The sequence below is a fragment of the Dendrobates tinctorius genome, unplaced genomic scaffold (genome assembly GCF_039654945.1).
Source record: "Dendrobates tinctorius isolate UK_male_01 unplaced genomic scaffold, ASM3965494v1 ptg000003l, whole genome shotgun sequence".
NCBI lineage: Eukaryota > Metazoa > Chordata > Amphibia > Anura > Dendrobatidae > Dendrobates > Dendrobates tinctorius.
Window position 1 is genome coordinate 48,477,712 of NW_027361671.1, and position 25,423 is coordinate 48,503,134.

General features: G+C 44.7%; 1 protein-coding gene across 1 annotated transcript in view; it reads right to left on the reverse strand.

Moving 5' to 3' along the window:
• STARD4 (StAR related lipid transfer domain containing 4) overlaps positions 1-25,423 on the reverse strand; it is a 200,508-nt gene that overhangs the window by 134,504 nt on the left and 40,581 nt on the right. The window contains exon 2 of the mRNA XM_073550210.1: positions 18,130-18,168. The gene's annotated coding sequence lies outside the window, so the exon portion shown is untranslated. The remainder of the gene's footprint in view (positions 1-18,129; positions 18,169-25,423) is intronic.

Sequence of the window (25,423 nt, forward strand, 5' to 3'; positions counted from 1 at the left end):
TGTCTCTATTGTATGCTGCTCAAAGATTGGGAAAATAAAACCTGGTGATTTATTATCCTGTGAGTTTAATCCTTATTTGTATGTTCTAGCTGTATGTCAGCCACTTTATATGACATTTCTGAAATGAACATAGTCTGTAAGGTTTGGCACTTACAACTATAACTGACCTTCTACTTTACCTGAGCTTTGAAATTGAAGCCCTCTTTTGACCAGATATTTATCAATGTAAACAGTCACACTGGTGGTCCCTGTGTCCATAGAACGCAAGGCGGAGAGGAAGCAGTATTGTGAACATATTATGTGGCTGTATCCATGTTGGAATATGTCTGGTGCATCAACTCCATTCCTGTCTATGAGTGTTTATTTGATAGATTTGTATGCTGTTTATAAAGTTAAGGGGGTTTTACACATAGCGATATCGCTAGCAATATCGCTAAAGCGCCACCGATTTTGTGACGCAGCAGCGATATCGCTAGTGATATCGCTATGTGTGATACTTACCTCCGACCCGCTCCCCGCTGTCTGTCGCTGATCGCGCGAGATCGGGCAGCTCCATTTCTCGTCGGGCACTTCCTGCTGGGCTTCCTGTGGCGCCGATCATCGACGCGTGGACGCGGGCGGGAGGACGTCAGGATCGCTGCGTCTGAAAGGTAAGTAACGACCGCTGCTGCGTCGCTATGTCGCTGTGAGATCTGCCTGTGTGGCAGCTCACTAGCGACCATTTAGCGATGCACCAGCGATCCTGACCGGGTCGTATCGTGGTCGGGATCGCTGGTGCATCGCTAAATGTAAAGGGGCCTTTAGAACACAAAAAAACTCCCAGAGTCTCACACAGGGATAGCATGTGACTGAGTTTCCTGTTTTCCTGTGTCTGTGTATGAGAGAAGCAGCCTGCTGTAGATGCTGGACAGATAGAGACACACAAATGATTTATTCCTGATCTATTAAGCTTGTCATATATTGTTCCTGATTGTTCCTGAATAAAGAAGCTCTGTTGTCACACGCTTGAGAGTATCCTGAATAATAATAATCTTTATTTATATAGCGCCAACATATTCCACAGCGCTTTACAGTTGAACAGTTTCAAACACAACAGTCATAAGTAATAACGTTAACAATACAATAATTAAAGCGAAATAAGACGACCCTGCTCGTGGGAGCTAACAATCTACAATGAGGTGGGGGAGATACAAAGCACAGGTTTGTATTTACAATGATGTATTTACAATGATGGTCCAGCCATCTACAGGGGGTGGGGGATAGATGGAGATAGTGAATGGGCTACACACACATAAGCATAAAATGACTTTGATTACTGAATGTGATAGGCCGCTCTGAACAAATGTGTTTTGAGCGAGTGCCTAAAACTATGCAAATTGTGGATGGTCCTAATATCTTGGGGTAGAGCATTCCAGAGGATTGGCGCAGCATGGGAGAAGTCTTGGAGTCGGGAGTGGGAGGTACGGATTAGGGCAGAGGTTAGTCGAAAGTCATTTGCAGAGCGCAGTGGTCGGTTAGGCCGATAGACAGAAATGAGGGAGGAGATGTAAGGGGGTGCCACACTGTGGATAGCTTTGTGGGTGAGAACAAGTACTTTGAATTGTATCCTGTAATGAATGGGCAGCCAGTGTAACGACTGGCAAAGAGTGGACGCGTCCGAGAAACGATTAGCCAGATGGACAACCCTGGCTGCTGCATTAAGGATGGACTGGAGAGGGGAGAGTCGAGTGAGGGGGAGGCCAATTAATAGAGCGTTACAGTAGTCCAGGCGGGAGTGGATCAGGGCGACAGTGAGGGTTTTTGTTGTTTCCATGGTGAGAAAAGGGCAGATTCTAGAGATGTTCTTTAGGTGTAAGCGGCACGAGCGGGCAAGAGATTGTATATGGGAGGTGAAGGAGAGATCAGAGTCAAACATAACGCCCAGACAGCGCGCCTGCTGTCAGGGTGTTATTATGGTGCCACCCACGGAGAGGGAAATGTCAGATTTAGGGAGGTTAGTAGATGGCGGGAGCAGAAGAAGTTCAGTTTTGGAGAGGTTGAGTTTCAGATAGAGAGCAGACATGATGTTGGAGACTGTAGACAGACAGTCAGTGGCGTTCAGTAGTACAGCGGGGGTAAGGTCAGGGGATGATGTGTATAGTTGTGTGTCATCAGTATAAAGATGGTACTGAAAGCCAAATCTGCTGATGGTCTGTCCAATTGGGGCTGTGTAGAGAGAGAAGAGAAGTGGGCCAAGGACTGAGCCCTGAGGTACCCTGACATTGAGAGGAAGAGGAGATGAAGTGGAGCCAGAGAACAGAACACTGAAGGAGCGGTCAGAAAGATAGGAGGAGAACCAGGAGAGAGCAGTGTCCTTAATGCCTAGTGACTGGAGCCTAGATAGTAGGAGAGGGTGGTCAACAGTGTCGAAAGCTGCAGAAAGGTCGAGAGGAATGAGCAGAGAGTGGTCACCGTTACGTTTTGCTGTCAGAAGGTCATTGGTCACTTTGATGAGTGCAGTTTCTGTCGAATGTAGGGGGCGGAAACCGGACTGTGAAGGGTCTAGGAGGGAGTGAGTGGAGAGGTAACGGGTAAGGCAGGAGTATATCAGGCGCTCCAAGAGTTTAGAGATGAAGGGGAGATTGGAGACTGGTCTGTAGTTGTTTGTGCAGGATGGGTCGAGGGTGGGCTTCTTTAGTAATGGAGTAATGATAGAGTGTTTGAAGGAGGAGGGGAAAATGCCAGAGGAGAGGGAGAGATTAAAGATTGTAGTTAGGTAAGTTGTGACGACTGGAGAGAGAGACTGGAGGAGATGTGAGGGAATGGGGTCAGTTGTGCATGTAGTCGGACGAGAAGAGGAGAGGAGCCTGGCGACTTCTTCTGTGATGGGATCGAATGTGGAGAGTGAGCCAGGGGAAATGCAGGGAGGGATGGGAGTCACTGGACTTGGTGATTGGGAGCGGATTTCCTGGCGGATATTGTTTATTTTCTCTATAAAGTGGGAGGCCAGGTCGTCAGCACAAATGTCTGTGATAGGGGCTTGAGCTTTTGGCCTGAGGAGGGAGTGAAAGGTGTCAAAAAGTTTCTTGGGGTTGTTGGATAGTGAGGAGATCAGGGTGGTGAAGTAGGTCTGTTTGGCGAGGTGAAGGGCAGAGTTATATATCCTTAACATAAATTTGAAGTGTATGAAGTCTTCTGATGTGCGTGTTTTCCTCCATAAGCGCTCAGCACACCTAGAGCATCACTGGAAAAATCGGGTTTGTGATGTGAGCCAGGGCTGTTTCACTCTGTGTTTGGAGGTTCTGAGGGTGAGGGGAGCTACTTGAATAATAGCTATCCTGAATAATTTGCTGCCAACAATCCCCAGATTGGCACTGGCTTCACCCCTTTATACATCCACAGAACAGTAACTGGATGTGTCCGGTGCATGAGCAGATGCAAGCAGTGGAATCCCCTGGAATCTTGCATTCAGGTGCCTTATAGCCTTGTTTCTTTAATAATGGAAATAGACTCAACTATTTAACCTTGTTTTCATTAGTTAAACATAAGTATTGTATGTACATCAACAAAGCTCAGGGTCAATCTTTAGAATTGTGCGGTTTAGATCTAGACCTAGGTTGCTTCTCACATGGACAATTATACGTTGCATGTTATAGAATCGACAAACCAGACAATCCCTATATCTACACAGACAATGGAACAACAAAAATATTGTATACCCACAAGCATTGTAAAATTAAACATATTAGAAATGTGCGTTTTCTCATTTCTTTTTTTTTTTCCATTTAACCAGACTGAGCCACAGCAACGCGTGGCTGGGTACAGCTAGTAAGTTAAATATAAGTATTGTATGTACATGACAAATAATGTGTTTTAAAAGGTTCCGTGTTTTAAAAGGTTCCATGGGACAGCCATATTGGAAACATATACTTCCTTCTCTGTTGTCTGTACATATGGCAAATATCAGGGAAAAGAGGTTTTGAGTATGTGGGATTTCAAAAAGTTTGACCCTTTGTTTCTGCTGGAAATTAGCTGCTCCTTAATGTTTTTGCTAGAATAAGCAGAAAGAGCTATTGTCCAAACTAACCTATAGCCAACAGTATGGCCAGCTTTCATTTTTAACTTACCGTAAATAATGTGAGAGTTAGGCTAAGTGAAGACATACTTTTTGGCCCTGCAGAATTTTCCGCGCAGAATTGAAGAAATCCGCAGGTCAAATGTCCTGCAGATGAAGACCCCCCACAGGCCGCCCCGGAGCACGAGCATATCATTAATTTAAAGCTGAAAATAAAAATTAAACAACCACAAGACGGATTTCATCACCAGGTATCATTTTAATGAGTATAACGGCACCGACCTGAGACTGTGTGTAGGTTACTGTGCACAATCCTGCTGACAGGTTCCCCTTACAAGGTTTTCTCTAGGAATATAAAAAAAATTATGTAAGAAAAAAAATCTAACTATACTCAAAGGAATTGTCCAATACCTAAAATGCCCTTTATAAATATCTATATTTAATCCCTAACCACATTTGTAATTTGGTTTATTATAAATTCCCTACCATTCTTTCTATCCCTTACATGGGCTTTTTTTTCTCTACTTCATGTGATGTTTTGTCTGAGGGGAGTCTCAAACTGGGTGTCACAGGAGAAGGCTCCTGCAGTCACTTCCCTGCGGAGTCTATCTTTCTATCGCTCCCCCTGGAACAGCACTTGATCATGGAGTGGCACTGCTGTCACTTACCTCAGCTTCTCTCACCACCATCCTCTGATGATGCCCTATTTCAGGGGATGGCGGCAAGAGTGGGTTAAAGGTCCTCTTAAGGGTACTATTTTATTTTCTTACAAGGTTACAGTGACTGTAACCTCTCCCTGCACCGCCCTTATAGCTGTAAGCGAGCGCCTGCAGTGAAGATATAAGTTCATGTTCTCCCTGTAGCCGCTGCTGCAGTAAAGGGCCATTTACACATAGCGATATCGCTAGCAATATCGCTAAAGCGTCACCGATTTTGTGACGCAGCAGCGATATCACTAGCAATATCGCTACATGTGATACTCACCTCCGACCGGCTCCCCGGCTGGCTATCGCTGATCGCGCGAGATCGGCCTGGTCCATTTCTTGTCGTCGGCTTCCTGCTGGCGCCAACGAGCGAGCCATGGACGCAGGCAGAAGACGGTCACACTCACCGCGTCTGACAGGTAAGTACGACCGCCGACCACTGCTGCATCGCTAGTGAGATCTGCCTGTTTGGCAGCTCACTAGCGACCATTTAGCGATGCACCAGCGATCCTGACCGGGTTGTATCGTGGTCGGGATCGCTGGTGCATCGCTAAATGTAACGGGGCCTTAAGACAGGCATTCATGATTTCAACACTTTTTGCCTGCTTATCAACCCTATATCTGGAGGTAAATAGCGTTTCTGGACATGACAAGTTTCCTTTAAAGCAATTTCCTAAAACACAGTAATAAATTCTAATAACAACTGTAGTTTTATACAAGACTTTGACTTTCCAACACAGCACCACCCCTATCTGGGCTTTTCCAGGAAATGGGGTCCTGACTCCTGATACCATATGTTATGTAACTGTACTGTCCTGGAATAAACCTGCTCTTTGGCCATTCTTGGAAAGGCTGCAGCATGATTCATGCATATCATTCATACTGGCCCTGCTTGGCTTTGTGAACAGTACAAAATGCCAGCTATTTGGTGCCAATATTCGAGCTGAGCATAATAAAACGACATATAACTGTTCCAGCACAAAAAAAGTAGGTGTTCAATTTTTCATTTCAGATCAGTATCAATTTTGCCAAGAAAGTTATGTATTGGAAGAGACAAATCTCTTTTTAACATGTGTGAAATCATTTGTTTGCTTGTACTGGGACTGAGGAAATGTTAGATTGTTGCAGGAAAGATGTGTATTCGTTAGAGGATTTTGCCCAAATACTTCTACAACTTCTAAACCTTTCCACAAAATAAAAATATTTAGTAATCAAATGAAAAGTGGCTCGATGTTGTAGTCGTTATTTCTATTTTGCACATTTCTGTTTGCAGCTATTTCATTCGGTTTTCTATACACCCAAGGAAATTCCAGGATTTATTTTATGGTTTTTTTTTTTTTAGATTTATTATAATTACCCTTTTTATAGCAACAATACTTTTTGTAGTATTTTGCAATTCAGGAAAGGACTCCCTTAAAAACATGAATTTATTAACTAAATTAATAAAATGTACCTGATAAAACAGCTGTGCACTGTGAAAGTAGAGCTTATGTCTAGCAGAATCTACACTATAAAATCAGTATTCTGTTATAGACATATAGAAGGATCTTCATGATAACATAGATATACTGTCAATGTGAATCTGACAGATTCACCACATATCAGTTAATATCTTGTCAAAATTCAATAGATATGAATAATGTCTGTATTGTATCAGATCAGTAATGCCATCCCAGGTTATATAACACAAAATGGGCCTACTTAAATCTAGGATGTCCCCTAGGCTGTTTCTGCCTAGCAGCGAAGGTTGGAACCTATCACGCACAGTGTAGGACAGACTAAGTGCAACACAAAGGGATGAGGGGAAAGGGAACCAAACACTAGAGAAGGGGGGAGTGGAGACTCCTAGACAGATCTAACGTCACCCTGCCTGTTCTACCGTCCCTATATGAGTTCCGCACCTATCGCCGAGCAGGATGCTTAATGCCTGTGTGACCCTGGTGATAAGTCCGGCATCAGGAAGGACAAGATGGGCGCTAGTCAATTCCACTAACACTAAAAACAGCAAGGATAAATAAAACAAGGAGGACACTTAGCTTGAGTAGACTCAGAGAGAAACGCCAACGCCCTCCAAACTCCAAGAGAACGCTAGCAGACTGCTACAGCTCCAAGCCTCAACAGAGAAGTGCAAGTAGGAAATAACATTTGCAACTCCCAACAGGAAGTTGGGAGTTATAAACACCCAGATCCAGGTGACACCATTAAGGCCGGGGGAGGTGGTCACTAGTCTGCAAGGCCAACCGCTGAGACCTTCTGCAGCCAGATGTAGTGCGACTGTCTGCAGCCTCTGACACACCTGTGACAGCACCCTACTAATATGAGATTTAGCATCCCCGCTCCACGGTGGCTCGCCCTCATTTGTCCTAGTTGTCCCTAGACATTAGATAACATAGAAAATAATCAGATCTAGACAACATTGGTACTGGTCTAAAAAGGCATTTAAAGCACACCATGCATGGAAACTTATCGCTCCTGAGGTTCTTGTCATAATGTCAGTTTTTGTGTCTCATATCTCTACACGTTTCACCATTGCTGGATCATCAGGAGGCTCAGTTTTGAAGTTAGATGAGACAGATTAGTGATACCAGATAGTAGCATGCCCATTAGTTAATAAAGGTTGCACAGGTTGCTAATTCCCCATTTTGATCTCTATTAATATTTAATGTTTCCAGTTCAGGAAAGGGCAAAGTAGAATCACTCAATGAAAACAATAGCATATTAAAGGGGTTGTCCAGACTTGGGGTTCAAGTCTGCAGTCACTCTACATGACTACAGACTTGTAAATCCTCACAACACGCGCAGTGAGCGCTGTCAGGTTTCACCAGCATCATCTAACCGCAAGTATGCGATTTACATACTTCCAGCCACAATACCCTTGTATTGAGCAATGAAACATATGACTAGTTGGTAGGTGACCGCATGTATGCAAATCGCATACTTACAGTCACATGTCCCACCCACTCACGTAGCGGGCACCATAGAATCCTGATAATGCAGACTGTACGCTGTGAGGATTCACATAGAGTGTTTGCAGACTTGAACCGCAAGTCTGGACAACACTTTTAATCTCCTCCTACAAAACAACACAACTGTACATCCAGATTTTACACAATTATCTCAATTACCTCGGTATATGGTTATTTTGTGGGCTCAGAAGTTGAACATGTCTGATATGCAGCAGGTGTCAGCTATATCAACTGGGATCTGGCATAAATCCAATCGTCTCGGTTTAACTCCATGTTTAGTAATAACCACAGAATGTTAATGGTTATACCACATATGTCAAACTCAGGCCAAATCTGGCCCACAGGATGAGAATATTTGGCTCGCAGAGGTGGGCGGGTCCACCGAGTATAATTGGCCTGCGCCGACGGGTCCCCAGAGTATATTTGCCCTACGATGCCGAGGGGGGTCCCCAGAGTATATTTGCCCTGCGATGCCAGGTGGGTCCCAGGAGTATATTTGCCCTGCAATGCCAGGTGGGTCCCCAGAATATATTTGCCCTGCGATGCCAGGTGGGTCCCCAGAGTGTATTTGCTCTGCATTGCCGGGTGAGTCCCCAGAGTTATATTTGCCCTGTGATGCCGGACGGGTGTCCAGAGTATGTTTTGCCAGCAACACCAGGCAGGTTTCCCCACACTTTCAACTACAATTACAGTTGAAATCATTAATGGAGGAAGAAGCATCTATGTGCGGCCTTTATACTGTATGGAGCATTATATTGGGACCATTATTCTGTATGGAGAATTATATGGGGCCCATTATTCTGTATGGAGCATTATATGGGGCCCATTATACTGTATGGAGCACTATGTGAGGCCATTACACTGTATCGATTACTATGTGGGGCCATTATACTGTATGGAGCACCATGTGAGGTCATTATACTGTATGGATTACTATGTGGGGCCATTTATACTGTATGGAGCACTGTATGAGGCCATTATACTGTATGGAGAACTTTTTGTGGCCATTATACTACATGAAGCGCTATATGGGGCCATTATATTGTATGGAAGGCAGGACCCCGTTATACTATATAGGGACTTTTGTGGCCATTATACTGTATGGAGGGCTGTGGGGAGATTACAGTTGGAGAATCATATTGTGATGGGGTCACCATTCTTTGTTGAGGGGATTGAGGGGGGTACAGTAGGGTCATCATACTATGTGTGTGGAGGAATTCACTGAGGGGAGTATCATACTGTGTTTGGGGGCACTTTTGTTTGCATCATACTTTATTATCTGTATTAGTCAAGGTTTTTTTTCATTTGTTATTCAGTAATTAAATTAGGCCATATGCTTTTTACTGCTCTTCAATAGAATAAAATATTGGAATAATATGATATGTTAAGATGTATTAATTAAAATGTACTTTGTATGTGGGACAACCCCTTTAAGTATGTTTTCACATGAAAAAGTTCATTGCAATATTTGATGATAAGGAAAAACTTGCTCAATTGTATACTTTTTTAAAATAAATATAAGGTCAGCCCTCGACTTTGTCCAAGCTTTTAATTTTGTCCTGTGTATTTGAGTTTGACATCCATGGGTTAGACAGAAAGAAGCACTGTAAAAAAAAACAAGCAAAAGAACATTTTCATCATTTGAATTCCCTAATTTTGTTGAATAAATGATTTCATTATGGCTCAGATGGTTCTGACTTGCAATTATAGTAATTTCCCAATTTACCTCTTCTTTGGATTTTTCTTCATTTACTACTTAACTATAAACCATGGAAGACTTCTCTTGGTTGCTATTGATTCTTTAATAGGATGAAATTAAATGGTAAAATGTTAAATGAAAACAATCTAAAAATGTATTCATAAGAGAGCTTGCAATGTAAGGCCACATTTGATTTTAACTGTATGCAAAAAAAACAGTTTCAATATTTTTTTTATGTGTGTGTCATGAACTATGACGTAAGTCTTATTGTTCAATCACGCACACTGAACCCTGCTACATTGCCATGGTTTTGTGACTGTCATATTTCAAGCCCCTCTTTCTCTCTGCTAGAACTCTTCAAGTCGCACCAGTTCCGTGACCATTTAGTCATTGTTTTTTACCGTGGGGTCAGTCTGCTTTGACGTGCACAGGGCACTAAGAGTGGCCTTGTTCTGCTGTTTTTAAAAAGCTTCTCCCAGCTTAACCATGGTTACCAAATAAAAGATAGGACAGAAAAACGAAGAGAAAGGGTAGGGAATAACTGCTATACACACTGTATTGTCTCAACACTTCTATTGTCCCAAGATGGGGACAGATGTGACAAACTACTGTCTCTCCTGTATCACCTGTCAAAAAGTGGGGAAGTCATTGCCTGTTCTCAAGGCTCTCTTGATCACTTTGCCAGTGATAGAGGAGCCTTTCCAGCAGATCGCTGTGGACATTGTGGGCCCACTTGCCGTCCCCAGCAGATCGGGAAAGGAATACATCCTCACTGTGGTAGACTACGCTACCCCGTACCCGGAGGCATTATACCCTTGCCCAAAACTAAGGGTCTCCCCCATTGAACATGGCCCAAGCTAAGGGTGGTGGGCCCATAGAGGACATGGAGGTAAGCGCCCTGCTATCCGAACCCCAGTGGACGCGGCTGCGAGCCCTGCTGGAACCCTTCCGGGCCATGTTTACCAACCGACCAGGAAGGACTGAGTTAGCGATCCACAAAGTGGACACCGGGAGTCATGCCCCACTACAGCGGACACCCTATCGGATCTCTGCTGAGGTGCGCATGGAGGAGTATTGAGAGGTTCTGCCTCCATAGCGCAGTCCAAAAGGGGAGGTGTCATGAATTATGACATACGTCTTATTGTTCAATCACGCACACTGAAATCTGCTACATCTCCTTAGTTTTCTGACTGTCATGTTGCAAGCCCCTCTTTCTCCCTGCTAGAACTCTTCCCACCTCCCTCAAGAATGTGTTGTGAGCAGCCCCCTCTGCCCTATGCAAAAAGCACATGGCCATTTCTTTGTCTTAGTTCGGTGTTCATTTAAGATCAAAATATAATGGCGCAGAATATTCATAGAAACAGGAAGCTCATATTTCTGGAAACTGCAGTTTTAGAGCTACCCACAGGTGGGTTTTGAAGCATTGGTGCCTGTCAGGAGCTGAGAAAAGGGTGCCTGCTTCCCCCTAGCTGGCAGATAGTTCATGTTTAGATTTAATAGAAAGCTAATTTCAGAACAAGATTTATGATAGTCGCGCTGTCGCTCTCTGAGGTTTCCAGCCTGAGATATGAAATTAATAAGGTGTTAGTAAGTCTTCAGTCCTTGTAAAAAGGGGAGTGCATTCCATAGCTCAGCCCCCCAGTGAGGTCACCCATTGAAAACGATAATGCTAGGAGGCTCATTCAGGCGGCATTCAGATCCAACGGAGACAGCATATACCATCCATACTGTGGACTGAATCTTTGCCTTTGGGAACCCCTCCCCCACCAACCATCTCCCACATGGCTTACCAGTAACCGAAATATGTATGTCTTCACTTTAATCCCTTTTGTTTTATTATTGTCTGTACATATTGTAATTGTCTCATTTTGTAACATCTTTTTACACTTTTGTAAATACTGCCTATTCTTTTTGGAGTAAAATATAAAACTTTACTAGCTTTGTTCTCCTTGCTCTAATCGTATCCCCATGTTCTCCAACTAAGTCATCGCTACTGACCCGATATTAAATCAAATCGGGGGCTGGTGGCAGCGAAGTTTGTTCTGGGGTATTGGGGAGACCCTGGCAGCGAAGGTCAGAGTTTGATAAGTGTATATCCCCCCTGGGACCGGAATAGTTATATCACCCTCACTGCAGTGTGTCCAATAGCCAGTACGCAGCTAGGCATCCTTTCTGGCGACTACTTATCCTAGGTGCAGTTCCCTGACTGACCTGAGGGTAAGGTGGGCACTAGAGAGCTGCATGTTCCAAACTGCAACTGGAAAGTGGGATATACTAAAATCTCTCCTGAAGAAGAACTGGGGGCAACCAAACACCCCCAGTTCATGACAGTGTGTCATCAGTTTAATCAGTGTACCAAATTTTTTTTGTCAAAATTCATTATTTATTGAAAGATCATATAATTTTCAGTTACAAAGATGCAAAAAGAGGAATAATCAGGACAATGTCATCATCCACATATCATAAACTATAAGTATAATGTCCGATAAAACATCACATTATAGGAAGAAAAAGGAGTCAAGGGAACATTTTAAGTCAGTATGAGGCTATTAAATCCAATGGAAACCATACATAGCGCAACCAGGCATGGAGCATAATATGTAAAGAGAATGAGCGCATAGGAGAAAATGGCGGGTCACATCCGTCTGATGAAAGGTGGTAGGCATCAGATTCCAGGAATTCAATCCAGTCTCTCCAAGTCTCACAGTCAGTGGGGGATTTTGGCAAAAAAAAGTATCATTTTTTTTATCCTCAGAGTTTGGTTAATTTTTCTCAGATGAAAAACCAAAAAAACTGATCAAGGTTTCTCAATCTTCTTATATCAAAGAGACCGTGAAGGCATCCAGGTGCTGTCCGATTTTTTTCATGATCTATAGGCCATGTTCACACATTCAGTATTTGGTCAGTATATTACTTCAGTGTAAGCCAAAACCAAGAGTGTATGATAAACAGTGGTGATGTGATTCTATTATACTTTTCCACTGATTGTTCCACTCCTCATTTTGGCTTACAAATACTGATGTAAAAAACTGACCAAATACTGAACGTGTTAATGTGGCGCCCCTGAGGGTTCAGTCGCCACGGAGGTACTGCACCTCCTCCTGAGGTGTGGTATCCAACCATCCAGGTAAGGTGGAGACTCCTGGCCACACTCCTCACCTGCATCCCACACAACACAGTAGTGTAGCAAAGCACCCTTTGGTGGCTCCCTGCTTGGAACACGAAGCGAGCTGGGAGGCGGGTGGAGTTTAGTTTGCACCAAAAGAGCGGGAAGAGTTTAGGATTGAGTCAGCCTGACGGAGTCAGAGGAGGAGAGAAAATCCCCTGAGGGGAATGGATGGAAGGAAGTGCTGCAGCCGACCTCAGTGACCTGGGTCTGCTGGCACAGGAAAGGGACATTGATAGAAAGCCTGACTCTCTCCATAAGAAGGAAAGGATTTGTACGGAACGTGAGAAGAAGGGAACTAAGGACTAGGGTTAGAGCAGAACCCTTCCCAAGTTCACAGCGCAAGGCCAGGGTCCGGTCCCCGAGGTTGTATGGATACTAATGGTCCTGCAGCAGACACCGGAGGAAAAGAAGTTGTCACCACTTTATTCCCACACCAGACTTGGGGGCACAACAGCATCGTGAGTGAGCCGGGACTAGGTAGTAAGGAGTCCCCGAAGCAGGCTACAGCTGTCTGCCGTACAAGTAGAGTTCATAGGAACATCTGACAGGAGGAACTCCAGTGTAACTCAGTACTGTGACTACTTCACTCTAGGCGCTAAGAGGGAGACGTTCAGAAAAGGCACATGTTGGCGGAGTGTTGGAAAGGAAGACTTCATCTTGCCTGGAAGTTGGCTGAGCTCCTGACCCGGAGGACACGGCACTGACACGGGCCCTTGTACCACAACAGACTGTGAGTAAAGCTTTGGAACTACATGCCCTGGTGTCCTCCACTTATTCCTGCGTCAACCTACTCAGCACTGCTACGTCCCCCACGCCTGACACTGCACCATCTACGTGTCACTTCACCTACACTGCCCTGGGACTACAGCCCTGCCTGTGGAGGGCTATAACATCCTTGCTGCATCACACCATCTGTCCCAGAAGATCTGTCTGCAGCGACGGCTTAACATCTTCATTGCCGAACACCATAGGTGGCGTCACGAATCATTCATAAACTTTAATCAACATAAGCACACTGAACTTTCCCCCCTTTTACAATGGGCGCCCAAGGCCACGGGCCGGGTCCCAGCTACCGTGACATCTCCCATTGAAGCTCATCGGGCCCGTTACCGAGTACCCCGCCAGTCCTGGGAGGGCGACCCATTAATGTGGCCATAGGATTTAATTGCGGAGTGTGAGCCAAGACTTGGATCAACTTCTCTGCGGTTTTGTGCGAATTACCGTATTTTTTGACTATAAGACACACCTTCCCGTAAGATGCACCTAGGAGGAAATTAGAAAAAAATAAATTGAAGTAAAAAATGTAGTCAATTCTGTACTAATATCCTGTATCCTGCTATATATGGTCCTCTAATCTTCTTCTTGATATGCATGTCCCCCTCATCCCTATCCTGGTATGTATGGCCCCCTCATCCCCAACCTGGTATGCATGGCCCCCTCATCCCCACCCTGGTATGCATGACCCTCTCATCCCTATCCTTGTATGCATGGCCCCCTCATCTCCATCCTGGTAAGCATGGCCCCCTTATCCCTACCCTTGCATGCTTGCCCCCCTAATCCTTATCCTGGTATGCATGGTCTCCTCATCCCTATCCTAGAATCATAGAATGGTAGAGTTGGAAGGGACCTCCTGGGTCATCTGGTCCAACCCCCTGATCAAAGCAGGATTCACTAAATCATCCCAGAAAGATGACTGTCCAGCCTCTGTTTGAAGACTTCCATTGAAGGAGAACTCACCACCTCTCGTGGCATCCTGTTCCAGTCATTGATCACCCTCACTGTCAAAAAGTTTTTTCTAATATCTAATCTGTGTCTTCTGGTATGCATGGCTCCTCATCCCTATCCTGGTATGCATGGTCCCCATCCTGGTATAAATGGCCCCCTCATCCCTATCCTGGTATGCATGGCCCACTCATCCCTATCCTGGTATAAATAGCCTCCTCATCCCTATCCTGGTATGCACGGCCTCCTCATCCCTATCGTGGTATGCATAGCCCCCTCATCCCTATCCTGGTATGCATAGCCCCCATCCCTATCCTGGCCTCCTCATCCCTATCCTCGTATGCATGGGTTCCTCATCCCTATCCTGGTATGCATGGCACCCATCCCCATCCTGGTATGCATGACCCCCTCATCCCTATCCTGATATGAATGGCCCCCTCATCCTTATCCTGGTATGCATTGCCTCCTCAACCCTATCCTGGTATGCAGGGCCCCCATATCCATCCTGGTATGCAGGACCCCCATTTCTGTCCTGGTGTGCATGGCCCCATCCTTATCCTGATATGATTGGCCCCCATCCCCATCCTGGTATGCATGGCCACATGGAAGTGATGCCATGAGCTGCTTACAAGCCAAGGACAGCTACCGGAATACTAACTGGTCTCCATTCCAGGACTAAGTGCATGGAGAGCAGTGAATATTCATTGCTTTTTAACAGCGGACACAGTGTTAGCCACAGCCGCCGACTTCCTGCAGCTGCCGGGCAATCACGTGTGCCCGCTACTAAAGGGAGTGAATATTCACTGCATTCCACGCCTATGGGAGTGGAGACCAGTGAATAATTATTCCTTTAAGTGTGGGCATACTCGAACGCCTGGCAGCTGCAGGAAGTCGGCTGCTGAGGCTAAACGCGTGTCTGCTATTAAAGAGAAATGAATATTCATTGCCCTCCACTCCCATGGGCATGGAATGCAGTGAATATTCATTTCTCTTTAACAGCGGACACAGGAGTTAGCCGCAGCTGCCGACTCCTGCCTCTGTGACCCGCTGCTCTGCTGGTGCTGCGCCCCCACCTCCCCATCCACCGCCAGAGCAGGTATTTCTGGACTATAAGATGCGCCCCACAGATCCCTCCACATTTTTGGAGGAAAAAAGTGCATCATATAGTTAAAAAAATATGGTACTCAGTCCACGGAAATGTATGTCACATGTGACCAGCCCTATAGATTTCCCAAGATGCATTTTTGATATTTTTGCTGAGAAAAAACACAGTCTCTTACAGTTCTATCAAAGTGGATGAGATTTATAGATATCTCATGTCTACTGTGCTGAGTGGGGGTTTTTGTACGCTGTGTAAACTGACCTGCAGTGTGTGTATCATGTCATGATCCAGTGTTGGATCTGGCGGTATTAAATTGCACTGGGTGAACTTTTTTTACTTTGGAAAGTTCCAAGGTGTCTTGACTGTCCCCGGTGGTGGTTAGCAGTATTGCACTTTAGGTTTTTGTGCACTTAATTAGGGATCAGGTGTTACACCCTATAAAGGTGTGCTAGAGGTGTGCAATCACTGCCTGTGATATTGAGAGTGTGTTCACTCTGTTTTTGGAGAGCCTGGATGAAGGATGGAGCTGGTGAGGAGTCCTGCGCAGCTTAGCCAGGGGGGATGTGTTTCAGCTATGGTGTCTGGACGAAGGGCTGGCATGGTGTGGTGGAGTCGCAGTGATGGTGTCAGCGGGAAGTGTCTGCATGGGCTGGTGGAGTGGCGACTATGGAGAGTGGCACTCACCATGTGGGACTTGGCCGCTGAGCTGGACTCAAGCATGCTCGACTTCGTGTCAGCAGCTGAACTCATCCTTGGGACTCTGGTTCTAAGCAGCTGCAACAGGTGTTGGACTCTGCTCCAAGGTTGCACTAAGGTGAAGGATCCTGTTATGGTGATGGATCCGGGTGGAGGAGAAGATGCACTCAGGTGGAGGGCTCTGTTGCTGGGAGCGCACGCAACAGAGCAAAGCTAAGTGGTATTTCCCCTGTATTGTCTCTTTCCTCATGTGTGTTATTAGTGCAGTGGTGGGATTAGTCTCCGCACCGACCCATTCCCTAGTGAGGGTTTAGGGTCAGGGTGAGCAAGGGCGTTAAGGTACGCGTGCGGCGCCCGGTGCGAAACCGGCATAGGGAATGTTAGGAGTGCAGGGACACTGGCTCAGGGGAGCTCAGGAGGTCTCCAATTCCCTTTTCCCTATAGCAGGGCCCACCATTGTTAATGTTTCCCAGGTCCCCCTTATTATTTAAATTCGCCATACTGGAGGCGGGGTTTCCAGAATGTTTATTAACGTGTAATACCTAAATTCGCCAGGTGGAGGCGGCGTATCCACCTGCACGGTTTTATTATTTAAATTCGCCCCACTGGAGGCGGTGTATCCAGGGTCACGTGTGTCACATGGGTTCGCCTTGCGACATCATCCGCGTCCTGACACACGTGATCATGACATATCAAATCCACAGAATTTCAATTTCTCTTGCAGATATGCTGAGTTTTATGTGCAGATTTTTCTCATAGACTTACATTAGATGCAGAAAATCCGCAGGTGAAAAATGTATATGCGATTTTTGTGGAAATGCACAAAAAAAATGCATGTAATCCAAACATGACTGTATCAATAAAGCCAAATACCGAGAAGTATCAAAAGCAAAGCAGCTTTATTTAAACCATGACATAGCAGAAAAAAATAATACCGTCAAAACTGCGATAAAAACAAATGTAAAAATTGCACAATAAAAAACACATTTAGGCTGTGTGCCCACGATGCGATTTTTAAGCGTTTTTGCCTCGATTTTCGGCGCGAAAACGTTTAAAAATCGTGTACAGAACGCCCCCCATGCATTCCTATGGCATTCCGCACATGCTGTGCTAATGCTGCGCTTTTTTCCGCGGCGGAAACGCATCGCGGAAAAAAATCGCAGCATGGTCATTCTTTTGTGCGGAATCGCAAAGAATTGCCGCGATTCCGCACCCATAGGAATGCATGAGAATCGCTTACTTCCCGCATGTGGATATGCCCACCATGCGGGAAGTTAAGAGTCTCATGTGCGGTTGGTACCCACGGTGTGGAGGAGAGGAGACTGTCCTCCAGGCCCTGGGTACCATACCCCTGTAAAAAAAAGAATAAAAAATAAAAAAATCGGGGTATATTTACCTTCCGACGTCCCGCGCTGCATTCCCGGCCTAAGCATTCCCAGTAATGCCTTGCGGCAAGGCCCTGTAATGACGTAGTCTCGCGTTACTCTAGCGGTCTCACGAGATCGCTATAGTAACGCGAGACCAACGTCATCACAGGTCTCGCAAGGCATTACTGGGAATGCTTAGGCCGGGATGGCAGCGCGGGACGCCGGAAGGTAAATATACCCCGATTTTTTATTTTTTTATCATTTGTAACATTTTATCCTTTACTATTGAGGCCGCATAGGCGGCCTCAATAGTAAAAAGCTGGTCACACTTGTCAAACACTATGTTTGACAAGTGTGACCAACCTGTCAATCACTTTCCAAGCGATGCTTCAAATTGCTTGGAAAGTGCTTGAGAAAATCGCGGCAAAATCGCGAACAGAATCGCAGTAAAATCGCGGTGAAATCGCGTGGAAAAAAACGCGCGATTTCTGGGAAGGAGTCCGGTTTTTAGTGTGTGTTTTAACACGCCACGTGGGCACATAGCCTTAACCTTATTTAGCTAATAACTGCAGAGGTGATGCAGAAAATTAGCAACAGAAGATAGTTCACCAAATACTCATCTCGGGAATGTTGCCTAATACAGCCCTTACCTGTGAAAATTATGAGAAAATCTGACGTCTGAATAAACCCTAAAAATAAAGAGAGAAGTAATACAATAGGTGAAACACCTTACCTGAACTGGAAAATATCAATAAACTTATCATCCAGCCAAGACCTGAACCAACACAGGTATAACGTAGAGAGTGGTGCAACACAGGTAACAGTTTATTACAATCTGATAATATCTCTAATGTCTTGTAAAATCGTACAACTGTATAAAGAGATGGGAGAGACATTATTAGGAGAAAGATCAGATAGGAAATAACAGTGTTTCTGTATGACTAAATGCCGATGAGGGATGTGATGGTTTTATCTGAGAAAAAAATATGTTAAATTTGTATTGTGGGAAGCTAGATTGTGACTGTTCAGTAACACAGTACTTATCATACTAAGAAAATACACTACACGACAATCTGCTCGATGACTCAAAAAGGACAAGGTTGGTGTGTACTTGTTTGGTCTGCACATAAGTAGTATAAATAGAGTTGACTAATAGTTTTAGAAACTTTAATTACTTAGTTGTTATATATTAATTATAGTGAAGTAAATTTAAAGGGAACCTTACAGCTGATACATAGTAAATATGAAAAGAAAAAGCAAGGGAAAAGTTCCTGATGCAGGGTAATATTGTAATATTTAATTAAATAGTAGAAATTGTATTTCTGCAACCAAGATTCTAGCGCATGGACAATCAGGGAACACACTGAAGAGAGGGGAAGGGAGAACGACCATAAAGTCCATATACACAATATAGTGAACCATGATAATCTTTGTTTTATTACATCAGGTGACAACAACTGAAAACAAGGCAATGTGAATGGAAATGATTGAAAGATAATAAAAATAGGGCTGCAAGAGGGAGCAAATGAAAATATAATGTTAAATCTATGTGCTTGAAACTACACGGCTGATAGTGGCACTAAATCTGTCACATATGTGGGGTATGTATAAAGTTACCTAAGGTAGTAGAAGTAATAATGCAAAATAGCTGTAGTAAGTATATTTACCAATCCGAGCTGCTAGTGCATACAACCAAAGTACTGGAGGGGGACATGAATATATATTGCTATTAAATATTATTGCTAACACATAGTGAGATCATCAAATGGCTGCTTCCAGAAAAAAATAGCCCATCATGTTATTAAACATTACTAGTAGCAGTGCCAGTATGGAAGGTACTTATCTTCTTTTCTGTTGACGCTCTTGAACTCCCACCCAGGGAACTCTCTTCGTCTCGAGTACTCCTGTCTGTCTAATCCCGTTTCCTTTAGGAGTTATAAACTCTAGGCCTTCCTGCAAGGTATCTTATCACAGGACCCATCTCCAATTGATCATTCTGTCTTTCAGTCATGCTTCCTCATTTCTGTTCCAGATCACGCTATCTCTTTCTTCTTGTCTCCTCTCACTTCTAGGGACACCCAAGTAATGCAGCACTACTCACACCAGAACTTACGTCTCCTCTCTAATAGAGGAAAGATGTATATCTTTGTACCGTGTTAGCCAGTAGATAGAAAAATATTCAGAATTGAGAGTCCTCAGTGGTTGATACCTTTTAATGGCTTACTGAAAAGATGGTAACAAATTGCAAGCTTTCGAAAATTGCAAGCATTCTGTAATGCTGTAGATAAGCCCCCGATGTAACCTGAAAGAGAAGAAAAAGGAGTTAGATTATACTCACCGGGGGGCGGTCCGGTCTTGGTCCAATGGGTGTTGCGGTCCGGCGCCTCCAATCTTCTAACGGTGACGTCCTCTTCTTTGCTGCCTGTTGTGGCTCTGGCGCAGGCTCACTGCTCTGCCCTGTTGAGGGCAGAGCAGAATACTGCAGTGCGCAGGCGACAGACCTCTCCCAGTGCCTGCACACTGCAGAGCAATGCGCCTGCACAGGAGCCGCAACGGGAAGGAAAGAAGAGGACATCACCGTTAGAAGATGGAAGGCGCCGGACTGGATCGTGACACCCATCGGACCAAAACCGGACCCGGACCACCCCTGGGTGAGTATAATTTAACTAATTTTTCTTATCTTTCAGGTTACATTGGGGGCTTATCTAGAGCATTACAGAATGCTGTAGATAAGCCCCTGATTGCGGTGCCGGCAGCTCATAGTCGAAAAATGGGGTGACAGATTATCTTTAATGATGGTGTCCAAAAAGTTAATCTCAGTGCTGGAGTAGTTGAGTGTTGAGTTGATGGTGGGATGAAATTGATTAAACTCTTCATGGAACGTCTTTAGCTGTGGCTCAGACTCCATCCAGATAATTAAAATATTATCAATGTAGCGGTAGTAGGCCAGAGGCCTGATGGGACATGAGGACAAAAAGTTGCTTTCAAGCTTGACCATGAAAAGATTTGCATACTGTGGAGCCATTTTACTTCCCATAGATGTGCCAGTGTCCTGTAGATATATCTTGTTGTCAAATTCAAAGTACTCTAATTGTGGGTGAGGATGAATTTTTTAAGTTTCACCACAGAATCAGCAGCAGTCCCTGTGTTTTCCATGAAGAATTTGCAGGCATTTAATTCATTCTGGTGTGGGATATTAGAGTACAAAGATTCCACATCCATGGTGGCCAGGATGGTTCCTTATGGTAGAGGACCTATTGCTGCTAGTTTATTCAATAGGTCAGTTGTGTCCTGAATGTAGCTGGGTGTATCCTTTACCAGGGGTTTAAGGACACCCTCTACCCATCCAGATACCTGCTCAGTAAGGGTGCCCACACATGAAATAATTGGTCTTCCTGGATTTCCAGATTTGTGGATTTTGGGAAGCATGTAGAATGTCCCTATTTTTGGACTCTCTGGTATCAGGTCATCGGCTCCTATGGATTAGTCAGGCAGACAAGATACCAACTTGTTTAGTTCCTTGTAATAGTCCTGTGTAGGATCCGACTCCAATTTTTGTAGTAGTGTGTGTCCATCAGTCGTCTGTTTGCTTCCTTCATGTTGTCTGACGTATTCATCAGACTATTGCACCTCCCTTGTCAGCAGGTTTAATAATGATTTCTTTGTTGGTTTTTAAAGACTGTATGGCTTTTCTCTCCTGGGCATTGATGTTGAATGCTTGTCTCCTAGTCCAGACAAAATACGAAAAAAAATCCTTTACCCTGAAAAAATTCCAAGAAAGTGTTTTATTGTTTTCTTTGGTAGTATTACATGTAGGGAAAAACATACTAAAGGTTTACCAAGATAGGGTTACCACAAAGGGTCCAAATGTGACGTCAAAGAATTATGGCCGCCAAAGCTGTAAAATGTTAAGTGCGACTCGCCTTTCAGTGTCTATCATATTTCTTTTACAATTACTACTACTATTATATTTATTATTTAACGATTTATTTATCTTCTTTTACAGAGCTGAGAATGATGGAAAGTCAAGAAACTTACCCCTTATGCAGCCATGAAGTAGAAGATGATGGAGAAAGAGTGGTGATTGGTGCGAAAGGAGCTGAAGGGATCAATAAAGCCAGTATTGAGAGGGGCGTTAGCACTGTGGTAGCTGCTGGAGCAGTGGTGCACAAGAGATGTCGTATGAACTACATAAACAAGAAGCAAATAGACTTGCATAAGAAAGCTACTTCATCGTTCATCGTTCACCTGCCAAGAGAGGTACACGGGTGTCTACTGGATCCTATGAGAGCACGACGCAGTGTTTGTTCTGTGGACATGAAGTGGTGAAGACAAGATCTAGTAGTGATTTCGATGACTATAGCTTTGTTAAAACGGATGGATTTGTAAGGTCCATCTTGTCACATTGCCCAGTCATCTTTACGCTGTTTGCAATCACCATTCAAGGGAGAATCGCGTACTTTGGGAAGGACTTACATGCTGCAGACTGTCTGTATCATCGTTCATGTGACATTAACTTTCGGACAAATTACGGAATTCCTATGCGTCATGGTGGTGGATCTACTACAAAGAAACCGTGGAAGGTAGGGAGGCCGATGAACATGGACCAAGAGCAAGCGTTCTTGACAATGTGTGCATTTCTCGAGGACAATGATGAAGAGCAACTGACTGTCACAGATCTTGCAAAGAAAATGACAGAGTATCTTGTAGAAGGAGACAGTGCTGCCTATAGTAATAAATGGCAGAAGTATAGGCTGGAGGAGAGGTATGGCGATTCGCTATTCATAGCAGAGTGTGAAGGGTTGCCTAACATTGTAACGTTCCGTGAAAAGACCAGAATAATCCTGAGGGACTATTTCCGTAGTCAAGAAATGGATGAAGAAGCCCAGAAGAGAGCCATCATAGAGACTGCGGCCAAACTAATCAAGAGCGATATCAAGTCTAAGATCCCATCTTCAACCGATGAATATCCGAAGACTTCTTCGCTTGAATGTCAGTCTGCCTTAGATTATCTCCCCCTGAGTTTGCTTTGCTTGCTTGAAACCCTCTTCGTTGGAAAGGACATTCACAGGAAGGTCGCAAGCATTGGACAATCAGTTGTTCAGGCTGTACGTCCCAGGGCTGTAGTAGCTCCATTGCAGCTTGGGTTAGCAGTCCAGCTCCATCATCATTTCAGGTCTCGATTTCTTGTAGACAGTCTCTCAGCCATGGGATATTATTCATCATATTCGGAAGTTCAGCGTTTTGAGGAAAACGCTGCCGCTTCTGTTGGCCAGGATGTACTCGGTGGTACCATAGACAGACTGGATACGGCACTGCTGTTCGCTGCGGACAACGTCGATCATAATATCATCACATTAGATGGGAAGGCGACTTTCCACGGCATGGGGATGGCAGCTACTGTGACTCCAGGAAGGAAGGTCAGTCGCACTGTTCTCAGACGGAAGACTGCGGACTTGGAGATAGTTGAACAAAGCAGAGTTGATGTAAGGGAATACCGTTTCGCAAAACACACTCGCCGAAACATAAAATTCAAGCCCTTGCCATTTATCGACACCATTGACCATCGTGTTGATGTATTGTGGGAGATGTCTTTACACTTCAAACAGCCTGCACCGAGCTGGAATGGAATGATGCACATGCTACATAAAGACTGTGATCATCCGGGGTCGTCTTCGGTAATCTTCCTGCCCATCATTGACATGTATTCCGGAGACAAGTCATGCATCTTCTCTACTCTTGAGTATCTGTGCAGCCTTGCTGATGAACACCGATCGGCTGCAGTTGTTACATTCGATCAGCCACTCTGCTGGAAAGCGTCAGAAATCAAACACGAGGTGCCTGAAGACAGCCCGGTTCGAGATGTTGTCCTGATGTTCGGGAGCTTCCACACATTGATGAATCTTATGGGTGCCATAGGAACGTTGATGAATGGGTGTGGAATCAAAGAGATCTTGGGAACAATTTACGGTGACAATGCTGTGCAACACATCGTGACTGGAAAGGCAGTTCGTCGCCATCTCCTCCTTGATCAGTGTCTTACTCAGCAAGTTGCAGACGAAGTACTTTGTGACCATCCCGGTTTTGCAGACCTGTTGCAAGAACTTGAGCAGTTGTATGCTCGGACACTGACAGGGGAGAGTGACTTGAATTCGGTCATCACTTCTACCTGCCTTAGTGAAATTGTCCACCTCTTGTCCACCAAAAGTAACGGATTATCCACTCACTCTCGCACCAGTAAACTATGGCTGAATTACCAACAGATGGTTGGAATTGCAAGGGAGCTTATCGAGGATGATCGTACAGGATTCTGGCTGATGCACCTTCATGCTGTAGCCGAATGTTTGCCCATTCTTGCAGCTGCTGGGCATGGGAACTATGTGAAGGCCACCTACCTTTACGTCCAGTCTATGACCACTCTGGAAGATGATATGCCATCAGTCTTACATAGATTTATGAATGGCTTGCATGTTGTAAGGTGGACTGATCAGTACTGGGCAGGCCTGGCTTTCGACCTAGTCATCGAGCAAGCTCTGATGCGCTCCCTAAAAACTGCAGGAGGACTCACCAGAGGAAGTGGAATGTCCGAACATCAGAGGGCCTTGTGGACTCTGTCTGTGCCAGTGTCCTCTTCCTACAGTGATGCAATGCAGGGTTTCACTCGCCAGAGCTTTGTCACCAGTGAACAACACAAGGAGGCAAGAACGTCAAGGACGAGAAGAGATCGTGAAGACATGGAGAAAATTGCAGATAAACTCGAGACCTTTTCACCTTTCTCTGATGAAGTGTCTCGTCTCAACTTTATCACCGGTGTCAATGCAAATAAGGATGTGAATGTCCATAACCTGTTCACCATTGGCAGAGAAATAGTGGCAACAATGGAGGGTCAATCACTGTTTTCAGTTAAGTACAAGCGGTCAATGAAAGCCAAGACCCTGGCATCCAGTGAGGCTATTGATGTTGCTAAGGACAAAACAATAGACCCCGCTCTTTTGTTCCAAAGGTTTCTTGTGGTGTCTCAAACTGCTGATCTTTCCCTTGATGAGGTGATGGCCTATGAACTGTCACCATACCCACCATCCCTCTTTGAGGCAAAACATCTCTTACGCAAACCAAACAAAGCACAACTGATGGCTGCTATAAAAGAACAGAGTTCAGATGACGCAGTACTCAAGGATGTACCAGAAGTGTAGCATTATGTTCTTGAAGGAGGTTCTCTTCTCCATCGACTAAAGTGGTCAGAAGGAAAGACATATCTTTCAATCGCTGAAGACTATGCATCTTTCACACTAAAGCACTATGGTAAGGCTACGATAATATTTGATGGTTACATTGGAGGACCAAACACTAAGGACATTACCCATCAGCGACGGCGCAAAAAACGATCAAGTAACAAAGTGAACATTGATGAAGGAACGAAATTTGTCGGGAAAAAGGAGGACTTCCTTTCGAATGTGGAGAACAAACAGTCTCTTATCAATCTCGTTTCACAGCGCATGAATGACAGAGGTTGCCACGTAATACAATAGAGGGAGATGCAGATGTGGAGATTGTTAAGGCAGCAGTGTCAATGTCATCCAACAAAAGTACTTGTCTTATTGGCGAAGATACAAATCTTTTGGTGTTGTTACTTCATCACGCGTCAACCAGCGATGGCAACAAGCTTTATTTCTACTCGGATAAAGGGAGTCCTGCAACAGTATACGACATTAAGGTTATGAAGAAGTTCCTGGGAAACCATGTCTGCAGCAGTCTTCTGTTCCTTCATGCATTCACGGGTTGCGATACCACTTCCGTGGTTTTTGGAATCGGAAAAAAACTCGGTCTACACAAGGTTTTGAAGGGAGACTCGGTCTTAAACAGCTGTGCTAAAATCTTTTCCACACCTAACAAAAACAGAGCTGAGATTGAAGACGGTGGGTGTAAAGCGATGGTGGCATTGTT